At 32.4% G+C, this 11640-nt stretch overlaps 1 long non-coding RNA gene across 18 annotated transcripts; it reads left to right on the top strand.

The window, feature by feature from the left end:
* LOC107609562 lies at positions 3734-10929 on the top strand. Of its 18 annotated transcripts, none has more exons than XR_002351355.1 (14): positions 3734-3830; positions 5344-5527; positions 5580-5697; positions 6112-6249; positions 6344-6395; positions 6786-6859; positions 6971-7356; positions 7436-7651; positions 7940-8132; positions 8244-8826; positions 8927-9126; positions 9487-9551; positions 9655-9743; positions 10665-10929. It is a non-coding gene; the product is annotated as an uncharacterized LOC107609562 (long non-coding RNA). The 18 variants fall into 18 exon arrangements; XR_002351356.1 differs by having other exon boundaries at positions 5580-5675; XR_002351357.1 differs by lacking the exon at positions 5580-5697 and adding an exon at positions 6553-6618 and having other exon boundaries at positions 3735-3830.

Raw genomic sequence — 11640 nt, forward strand, 5'->3', positions numbered from 1 at the left:
GCTAAGAATATAATAATATTTTATTTGAATTAATATAATTATTTATTTGATGAAATTAAAATAATAACTAAATAATTCTTTATTAAGGATTAGAACACACTAATTTCATAGGTTCAATACTAAAAGGGTAGTAAATTAGTCAGTAAAAATTTACAAATCAAGATTGACGTCTAACAATACTCTTTATGAAGTAATAATATTTTTACTAAGAATCCAAGAAGGACAAAAATATAATTCCTTCCATCTTTCCAGCTCTTGGCTAACTCTTAGAGTACGGTTTGATTGCCAAATTCTAACTTGTTAGCATATTATAATGAATTATAAATGACCTAAGAAACTTGTTTCTTTATTTATTCAAACTCGAGGCTTTGTTTAATTCATTCATTATAATCGCAGAGTGACGTTAGGATTTTTGCTAGTAAAGAATTTTATAAAAATAGTCACGTTGTAGATATAGTTTCTAAACTAACAGAAATCCCTTCGTACAAACGTTTTGGTTGTCACAAGTAACAAACCCTTAAAAATTGATAACCGAAGTATTTAAACCTCGGGTCGTCTTCTCAAGGAACTGCAGGGAAGTATGTTCTTATTATTGGTTATGAAGATTGTAAATCGGGGTTTTGAAGATGAGGAACAAGTAATTTTAAATTGCAATTGAAATAAGTAAAAGATTGTAAAGTAAATAAATAACTGTAAAATAAACTTTTGGCAAGGTATGAGAAATTAGAAGTCCTATCCTGGTTATCCTTATCAATGATGATGAAGATTGAATCTTAATTCCACTTAGTTAGCCTTTACTTAAAGTAAAGAAAGGTTAAGTGACTAATTAGTTTGATCTTCAAATCCTAGTTAATCCCTAAGGAAAGATTGGGATTATTGAAGTTTCAATTCAATTAGCAAAGATAACAATTATCAATCATGTTGAGTTTGATAACTCCTGAGTTACTGATTTCTTAACCAAGACCAAAAGGGAAAAAAGTAAATCTACTGGAATAAAAATGTCTTCAGATTGGAAGCAACAGTAATATAAATAAAAGAAAGTAATCATAAACTGAAATACCTCAAATAACATTAATTTAAAGAATAATCTGTAACATAGAAGAATTCATAAACTAAATTAAGAAGATGAATAAAAAGGAATATTGAACCTGATAAAAAGATAATCCTGAAAGCAAAAGAAATCCTAATTCTAAATTCTAAAAGAGAGAGGAGAGAACCTCTCCCTCAAAACTACATCTAATTCATCAATAGTAACTAATTGGAGACTCTCCTTTGGATGGATGCATTCCCCCACTTCATAACCTCTGATCTGTGCCTTCTGGACTTGGATTTGGGCCAAAAAGGGCTTCAGAAATCGCTGGGAGCATTTTCTGTAATTTCTGGTTCGTGGCCTCTGTCACGCGTCCGCGTGGGTCACGCGATTGCGTCATCTGGAGTTTTCCTTATCACGCGGTCGCTTCAGTCATGCGTTCGCGTCATATGCGTTTCGCTTAAGGCGCACGATCGCATCAATCACGCGGTCGCGTCACTGCCATTTCGCGCTGGCATGCGGCCGCGTCGTCCATGCGATCGTGTCGCTTCCAGTTTCTTCAAAAACTCCGTTTTGTGCTTTCCTTCCATTTTTGTATGTCTCCTTTTCATCCTTTAAATCATTCCTGCCTTAGAAGATCTGAAACTACTCAACACACGAATCACAGCATCGAATGGAAATAAAGGGTAATTAAAATAATTACTTTTAAAGCATAGGAAACATGTTTTTCACATACATCACATAATAAGGAAGGGAAAGTAAAACCATGCAAATTATATGAATAAGTGAGTGAAGGATTGAATAAATCACTTAAATTAGGCACAAAATATATCATAAAATATGGGTTTATCACAGAGCTCAAACTCATTATCATAGTTGATGAATTCTATATTGACTAATCATTAATTCTACAAATATTTAATCATATCCAATATCTATTCAATTAGCACCGTAAGGTATTAGGTGTCTGGAATCAAAGTATAATAAATACATTGTTAATTACTATGATAGTTGCATCTCAAAAGAAAATTTTAATGTCCATAGTTGATGGATTCCATATTGATTAATCATTAATTTTACAATTATTTAAATCATACCTAATATCCATTCAACTAGTACCGTAGAATATTAGGTGTTCAGAATCAAAGTATAATAAATATATTGTTAATTACTATTATAGTCGCACATCAAAAAAAATTCTAATATTATGTTCATTGTGAGAATATTCTATTGATAAATATACGATAATTATATCTTATTGACAGAGATTTTATATATATATGTGTGTGTTATATGGCATAAAATTATAAATTCAATCATAGTTAAATAGTTAAGAATTGTGTGTAGTGTAAATAATTTTTATGGTATGAAAATACCATATTCAATTTCCTATTATATATACGTATTAAAATAAAAAAAAATAAAGAATTCGAAAAACTTTGGTAGATACAAAGACAATCTCAATTATATTTTTGTCTTTGTTTTTTGTTTTAACCTTTAGCATTTGCATTTGAGATTTGAGAATGGAAAGGGAAACTAATAGTACTCTTGTGGAACCCATGAATATCAAAACATGGACCTCGAATTGAAAGTACCACTATTGCCCACGACTTTGTCATTAAAATTGTGGCAAACAAATACGCTGAAATCCTAGAAACCACTCCGAGCCACAAATCCACGCCCCACCACTTCTCATCTTATCAAATATCAATGTAGTCTCGCATTTTCCCAACAATTATTGATTATAATAACAATAAAATAATAATTTCATGCATACATGCTTAGGTGTAGCTGATAGTAAGTATTAATCTAAGTATAGGTGAATATTATGGTGGAAATTATAAAAAAAAAATTACACAGTGTGGTTAATTTTTTTTATGACATCTATCATATTAATAATAGTAATAACTGTAATAATAATTATTATAATGATAATAACAGTAATAATAAAAACAATAGTACTTACACACATAATAATAAAAATAATAGTAATAATAATAACAAAAAGCAGTAGTACGTACGTACGCATAATAATAATAATAATAATAATAATAATAATATACTAACAAAAAAGTAAAAAATTTACGTATTGAAAATTATTTAAATATTCAATAACATATTCCGCAGCTAATGTAAAATGACAAATTATTTTAATTAACTTAAATTTAAAAAAAATAAAAAACTTGTGCTGATGAAGAAAAGAAGAAGTTTAAGTTTTTCACCTCCTCTCTCACACATGAAGGAGTTCAACACAATGTCAAGACGAAACGCAGATGGATCAACACGCATATAAAGAAGAAAAGCAGTAAAAAAAAAGGGATAAGTGTCACACATGAACGGACATTCAACGCAGTGCACCTGCAAAACGCAGGTTGTGCTTTAGTCTGCGCGCCTACGAAACGCAGGTTGCATTTTTCTTTGTCCCACCAAAAGCTGGTCAAACGACTAGGACATGGGAGACACATTTTGAGCATGCATCCAATCTTATGCAAAATGCAGGTTATGTTTTGCGGCGCTTTTTTTCTTTTTCTTTTACTTTTTATTCTGTTACTGACAAATGCATCTTGCGTTTTGCAAGTGCGTCATTTTGTAGATCCATATTTCTGCATAACACACCATACACTACAAAAAATTTTGATTAAAATGGCAATAATATTATGGCATGTCCATAAAACTGCCATTTTTTTGGCTAATTTCGACAGTTTTAGTGTCTGTCATAATGTTCAATTCTTTTGGCAGTCATTTTCTTTTTTTTTTCCTTTTTTATGTGTTTTAAACTGAGGAGGTGATGGATCTGAAAGTGATTAGTGTTGCATTTGAGAAGGGGAGAGTGATACGAAAATTGTTGTCGGTCTAGAATTTCTCTTATAGAAATAAGAACTTCGTTGTAAGCATAGCTCCAAACCAACAAACAATTTCCACATCAAATTTAATTTGGTTTTGTCACAAGTACAAACCCAATGAAAATTAACCGAAGTATTTAAACCTCGGATCGTCTCACAAGAAATTACAATGAAGTGAATGATTATTGGCTATGAAGGAGTACGGGGGGTTTGATTTGGTAAAAAGGGCAAGAAAGTAAAGCAGACAATTAAAGAAAGCAATTAATAAAAGAGAGACATTCATGGCAATGATTGAGAATATAGGTTTTCTATCCTAGTCACTAGTAACAATAATTAACAAGACTTTATCTCATTTCGTCATCTCCAATAATGGAAGAAGGTACAATGTAATCTTCACATAGAGAGAAAGTCAAATAAGACTAGCTAATCTCAATCCAAAAGTCCTAATCAAATCACTAATTGAATTAGTAAAAGATTAGCGTTAATGGAAACAATACTAGCTAACAACTCTAGATCACCAACATGAGTTGGGTATTCATGACTCAAGATTGCCCAATTTCTCTTTCCAAGCCAAGAATGCTCAAAAAGCTACTCTAACATCCAACCAAGCATTTTGTCAAACACTTAGAAGGCATAAAAGAAAAGCATAATAAATTGCAAGGAAAGATAAATTCTACCACTACCAATTGCAAGGAAATAATAATAACAACTCAAATCAACAATAAAAGAACATCAAACATGAATTGCATTAAAGAAAACCAAATCCAATATGAGCATTCATAAAACTAAAGAGAGGCATAAAAGGAAAATTAACAATGCAAACTAAGAGAATTAAGATGTAGGAACAAGAAATTACAAGGAAAACTAAAGGGAAACAAGAATTAAATCCTAGATCTAAGATGCAAATACCCTAAGAACCCTAATTCTAGAGAGAAGAGAGAACTTCTCTCTCTAGAAACTAAACTACATGATGCTATCCTACAACTAATTGCTCCCCCCTTTTGTTCCCTCTTGAATTCTGCATCAAATAGCTTCAGAAATGAGTTGGATTTGGGCCTAGGCAGCTCAGAAATCACCCCCAGTGATTTCACTTTAAGTGGGTCATGTGCCGAGCATCATGCGTGCGCGTCGCTGGCCAAAACCTCTACTCACGTGTGCGCGTGGCCCTCAATCCTCCAATTGCTCATTTCTTCATGGATTCTCCACTTTTCATGCTTTTCTCTTCACTTCTTCCATCCGATACTTGCCTTATGAACCTGAAATCACTTAATAAACACATCAAGGCATCGAATGGAATTACGGTGAATTAAAATGACCAATTTTAGGGCCTAAAAAGCATGTTTTTACACCTAAGCACAAATTAAGGGAGAATTACAAAACCATGCTATTTCATTGAATAAACGTGGAAAAATGTGATAAAATCCCCTAAATTAAGCACAAGATAAACCACAAAATTGGGGTTTATCAGAGAGTGATGTGAATGATGAACCCTAATCTCTTGTCGCTGTTCATCTTCCACCTCTCTCATTCATCTCTTTTCGGCCACCCATTGCAGCTCATCTCCTTGCCGGCGTCGCCGCTGCAAACAATGTCGTTGATGTTGCCTTCAATGAGCTCTGCGATTTGGTTGTTCCTTCTCTGTCACTTCTAATAGGTAATTTATTTCATCTTCTTCTTTTGATTTTTCTCTCACTTCATACTTTTAGATCTAGTTTATGATCTAGTAGGAAAAAATAGGGAATGCTTGCTCACTGAGTCGTGCCAGCAAATCAGATCTACCAAAATGTTTGATGGCATCCTCGGTCAGTGATTCGTCGCGAAATGGTTCCGTACTTTGATTTCTCTGTTTCTATTCTTCCTTCTTCATGCCTTTCACTTATATCGGATATGCTGATTGTGATTTTCAATTTCTTATTTTATCTCCTTTTATGTTTTCTGTGAATCGTTAAGTAGAAAGAGGACCGCGATGGAGAAGTTTATTAGGATTCGCTCACAACAGTCTTTTTTTCTGCTTTTGTTTTAGGAAATTTGTTGATTTGATTACGATAGATAGATGAGATTCTTTACTGGAGTCGATATATGAATTCATCAATGCACAACTTTAGAAAAATGTGCTAGTTTTAGTCTTTCGTGATTCAACTATAGTCAAAAGATTTTGAGACATTGTTCTGCTTTTAGTACATTTTAGTACAACTAATTCTTGCCAACTTTGGGTGATCAATTTTGTTCTTGTGACAGATACATTATCAAACTACTGGCCCAGAGATATGGAAAGGTTCAAATGGAAAAGTCAACATGCTTATATGCGGGATAGGTACTGGTGGTACCATCACTGGTATAGGAAAATATCTGAAAGAGAATAATTCCAACATAAAGGTTAGCTATTCTTTAGATACATTTGCAGAAGATAATTTCTACTATAATCATGGTGTTATTTTCTTGTTATCATTTTTCTTTTGACTTTTGGTAGTTGATTGGTGTGGAACTAACTGAAAGTCCAGTGCTCTCAGGAGGAAAACCTGGTGAGTTACAACCTCTTTTGTGATAATGACTTTCTTATATTTTTTTTAAAAAAAGGTTATTTATTTATTAGAAGTCCTCAGGGTTAAGGTCCACAACTTTATTTTTAGTACCCAGTGATTTGCAATTTGTCATTATTAATGTGTAAGTCCACACAAGATCCAGGGTGGTGCAGGCTTTGTCCCTAGTGTATAGGAAGTCAATCTTCTCAATGAAATCATTCAAGTAAGCTTTATTCAAGAGTTGATAAAATGTTGTGATTCATGAATACCTTTTAGTAGTATTTGCCTTAAAAGTTACACGAGCATTCAATATGTTTTAATTGGGAATAAGACTAAAAAAATGATGCATTTTATGTTTTGTTAACTCTTGAGATATGTTTAAATTGGCAGATATCAAGTGAAGAAGCTATAGAAACTGCAAAGCAACTTATGCTTAAAGAAGGCCTGTTTGTAAGTTTCCCAATGTATGTGTATTAGTATTCTTTTGTGACACTTGTAATTTATTAACTTTATTGTTGATGTTGAACCTGTTGATTTTGAGAATAATGGAATTCTCTGGCTCCCTCCTGAACCAGAAGATGCAGAAGACGAGCGAGAAACTTTTTTTGTTGATGAAGATGATGAAGACAATGACGGGAATGGGAATGCCATTGGTGAGTGGGGATATCTTCAAACAGTTTTGGAAGTGGAGAGCATCGCCATAAGGATAGGACAAGTGAGGAGCAGAAGAAGGTAATGAAGAATGTAGTAGATGGACCTTTTAGGGCATTGGTGGCTCAGCTGTTACAGGTCGAAAACCTACCTGTTGAAGACAATGGTGAAAACGTTTGGATGGAACTAATCACATCTCTCTCGTGGGAAGGTGCTACTTTATTGAAGCCAGATACTAACAAAAGTAGAGGGATGGACCAGCTGGTAATGTGAAAGTCAAATGCATTGCTTGTGCTAGCCGCATTGAAAGGTAAATGCTATAATTTATCTGATTTTCTGCATGTGATTTCTATGTTGTCATACTTATCAGATTTTCTTTTTTACAGTAGGGTTGTTAAAGGAGTTGTTTATAAGAATAATGTGGCTCATCGTCGCATGACATCAAAAGTTGATAAACCTCGCTTGTTGATCCTTGGAGGAGCTCTTGAGTACAGGCACTCAAATTGTGCCTTCAATTGATCATCTTTCATCACCAAAGTTGGGTTACCGTGAAGCTTTTCATGTTGAAAAGTTTGTTGAAAATCTGAGTAGTGCTGCTGCTCAAGGTAGTAAAAAACCAATGAAAACATTGATGTTTTTTTACCGCTGTCCAAAGCAATTGGGTTGCACAGTTCTAATCTAATCTTATTTTATAGAAATTTTATTGTTATTATTTTATTATTATAAAAAAAATCTTCTGGAGACTTTAACTTGTAAATTACAAATCATGTAAAATGTGTGTGCACTAGCAACCACAAGGCATGTGTCTTTTTTAAGGAAAAAATATAACTTAATTGTCATTACTACCAACTACACATCATTAATATTTTTCTAATTTTGACATCGTTGAATAGATATTTCTTAAAGGTGCTGATGAGGAAGAATTGAAGAAGGTAAAGCATGTGGTTCAGTATGCAGTTTTTGCAGCTTACCATCTGGCTTTGGAGACATCTTTTCTTGTTGCTGAAGGATTGGGAATCATGAATGATCCTACTCTAAATGGTTATGGACCTGCAGAGAAATTAGATCATGGCATCAATAGATTTTGTAATATCCATTTCATGAATAATCTTACTGTAAATGCTTATTTTTTATTTTAGAATCTATTGTGTGTTTGCAAATCATCCTTAATAGTCTGTATCTATTTTTTTATTTCAGAATGGATCATTCCTAGAGCCGCTGCCTGCTGTAAGGCAACATATAATTGATGGTTTCATTCGAAAGGCTCTAGACATTTTTACAAGAGAGTTTGATTTCTTTGACAAGGTTACATCCATATCCGGTGTACTATTTCCACTCCCTAAGGAAGAACGCCGAGCTGGTATCCGAAGGTATGGACAGAACCTGAAAGCATAATTTTTATGTGAATTCTTAAGTGCAATTTTATTGTTTGGTTGAAGTTACTGCTTCTGTTTATTGGAGAAAATTGAATTGAATGGTGAAAACCTTTATCTACCAATAGCTCCTAACAAGCTATATTTGCATGTTTACTATATTTTTAACTTTTAACTCCCCCAATTCAACGAATAACCTCGGTGAGATGGGAGATATATTGGGTTGATGATGTTTGAGTTGGAGACAAAATTGTAATTTCAAGCACATTCTACACCTAATTCAAATAAATTGTTATTTTATTTATTATTCCTAGAATTGTGAAGTCTTTCTGGCAATGGTCATGAAATCATATTCATATATATTCATACTTCTCACTCTCACCTTCCACGAACAAGGCAAAAGCAAGGTATTTATTTATCTGATCTTCTCCCATTTGAACTAATCATGATTCAAAATCTATATGCAAGTTGATGGTAAACTACTCTTAATTTGGTGTTTGCTTTCAGAGTTGTTGATGGTACAAATCCAAAAGAGATAGAAATAACAACACCTTCTTTTAATTATGTAAATTTTGAGAGAGTTGAAAGGCTAATCAAAAGGTTGGTGTCTATTTCTTCCCTCATACATATATATAATTTTTGGCCTCAATAGTGCTTCCAAGAATGAATGCTCTGCTGCAACCGGCTTAAAGCGGATGCTTAATCAGGTACATGTTTGTTCCCAAAATTGTCAAGCATTGATTGTTGTTAATGTTGGTCAATGGCTTATGGAATTTCTGGCTTATTTGCTGAATGAACTGTTATAAGACTTTGCTTCAATTTTGTGCTGTTGTGTAAACTGTGAGGTTCTTAGATATATTGGCCTAGAAGATTCTATATACTTCTCACGAAACATTTCAATAGTCACAATTAAAAATATATTCTATATATCAATCATTAAATATATTCTAAAAATCATTGACTAATTGGCATTAAAGCTTCGTTAGAATTTTTGGCATTCTTTAGGAATTGAGATAAGGATTTTATTGGAAGTGGTAAATAAGGATTTTATTCTTGGCATTCTTTAGGAATTGAAAGCAATCAAGAGTGCAAGTTACGCACAAGAAGTACCAGGAAAATTTTTTCTTACTATGTAAGTATAATGATGATAATACTAATAGCAATTTAAGGAGAAAAAGAGATTATGAATAGCAATTACCTATGTAATTACTAAACTAACTTCCTATAATAAATAGGCAAGCATGTGCGTAGCTTAATTTTTGCTGCTTCAAGATCAGAAAGTTCTTGAAGAGAATCTTAACTTATCAAGTGCAGGATTTGAAAGGTAAACTATTATTATTATTATTTATACTTTTAATTCATTTACTTGTATAAGAATACAATTGAATATATACATAGAATATTCTGTAAGAAATATAAAATATATATGCACTTAATTAACTTTTTTACAACACACACACAAAACACACAGATATATATAAATACCAACTTTATATGAACTAGTTAATACAACTTGAAGTCTGATTGCTACCCTCTCTTAAGAAATATAAAGCATATATATATGCACTTAATTAACTTTTATATATATTATAATAACGTATTATTTAGGAAGCTAACAAGTTCAAATAATTCACAAATAAATACCAACTTTATATGAACTAGTTAATACAACTTGAAGTCTGATTGCTACCCTCTCTTTCCATTTATATATACAGATATGAAGTATAGCTCTTATCACTATATATAATAACCATCTTGTAGCAAATATGGAATTGAAGTGTAGTTTCTTGTAAATAAATTAAATCTATGTTATATTTTGCAAACTAATTTCAAATCAAATTGGCTAATTACAAATCAAAGCTATAGTCCATCAAACAAAATCAGGAGTGTAAGTTACGCACAAGAAGTACCAAGAAGATTTCCTCTTGTTTGATATTATTTCTTTTGGTATTTTATTCTAATGTCTTTTCCTGAAATTCTTTCAACTTTCAGTTTTTTTTTTATCTTATCTCCATTTGGCTCACATTTATGAACGAGTTAACCAGGTCTTCACTGTATATTTTGGTATTGCAGTGGGATTCTACCAGATATGTAACCTTAAAAAAATTAGGCTTCTTTCTTCTTTTGAGATGGCTTACTTCTCTATTTGGTTTGATTGAGTTATGTAATTGCTGCTTTAGATTTGTATATATGCTGCAATATTTTCATATGAACCTGACACTTTATTTTTACCATCTGCATGCAGGATAATATGAAGCTAATGGATGACATAGCTGCTCTAAAACCTACCATATTTGTTAGTGTTCCTCGGTTATGTCCAAGTTGGAAGTAGGAAGTAGGAAGTAGGTCTTCTGGAGCGAGCAACAGAGCATCGTGAAATATGGAGATTTTATGTATTAAGAGTTAATGTTAAGACATTTATAGTTAAAAAATCATGTTATGCTTGATACTTTGTATAAGAGTTATTACTTTTGATTTTCAATACTAAAAAAATCATATATTATGTTTAATACTTTGTTTGTGAGTTATATAATATTTTGTTTATGGATTATGATTTTTTGGTTATTGTGAAATTTTAATAAAAAAATCATTTGTTTAACAGGATAAAAATGAGGGTAAAAACTGCCTTTTTAAATGAAAAAAAATGTCACTATTAGGTTAAAACGGCGGTTCAAAAACGTCATTTTAACCAACTAAAAGTCACCCTGTCAAGGTAAAAACGACGGTTCAAAAATATCGTTTTAACTAACCATAACGCCACTCTGTCAAGGTAATAATGGCAGTTCAAACCGCCATTTTAACCAACGAAAACGCCACTCTGTAGGGTAATAATGACGGTTCAAACTGCCATTTTAATCCTAGAAATAACGGCGGTTTAAACCGCCATTTTAACCAACAAGAAAATGCCTTTAGTCGAAAATAATGGCGGTTTGAACCGCCGTTTTAACTTACCTAAAAACCGCCGTTTTAACCCAGGAAATTGTGGCGGTTTTCAGAAAATCGCCGTAATAACCAAAATGGCGCTCAGAATTACGTCACTTTCCAAAACCGCCATTCTCGGTAATAATAGCGGTTCAAACCGCCGTAAATACCCAAAAAAATTGCCGTTTTAACCAAATTTTTTTTTGTAGTGATAATCTAATATTGTTGGAATTTACCATTTTTTTTCTCTATTTATAAATTAATTTTTGTATTTTATAAGTTTAAGAAAAGTATTTTAT

Source organism: Arachis ipaensis, chromosome B07 (genome assembly GCF_000816755.2).
Source record: "Arachis ipaensis cultivar K30076 chromosome B07, Araip1.1, whole genome shotgun sequence".
NCBI lineage: Eukaryota > Viridiplantae > Streptophyta > Magnoliopsida > Fabales > Fabaceae > Arachis > Arachis ipaensis.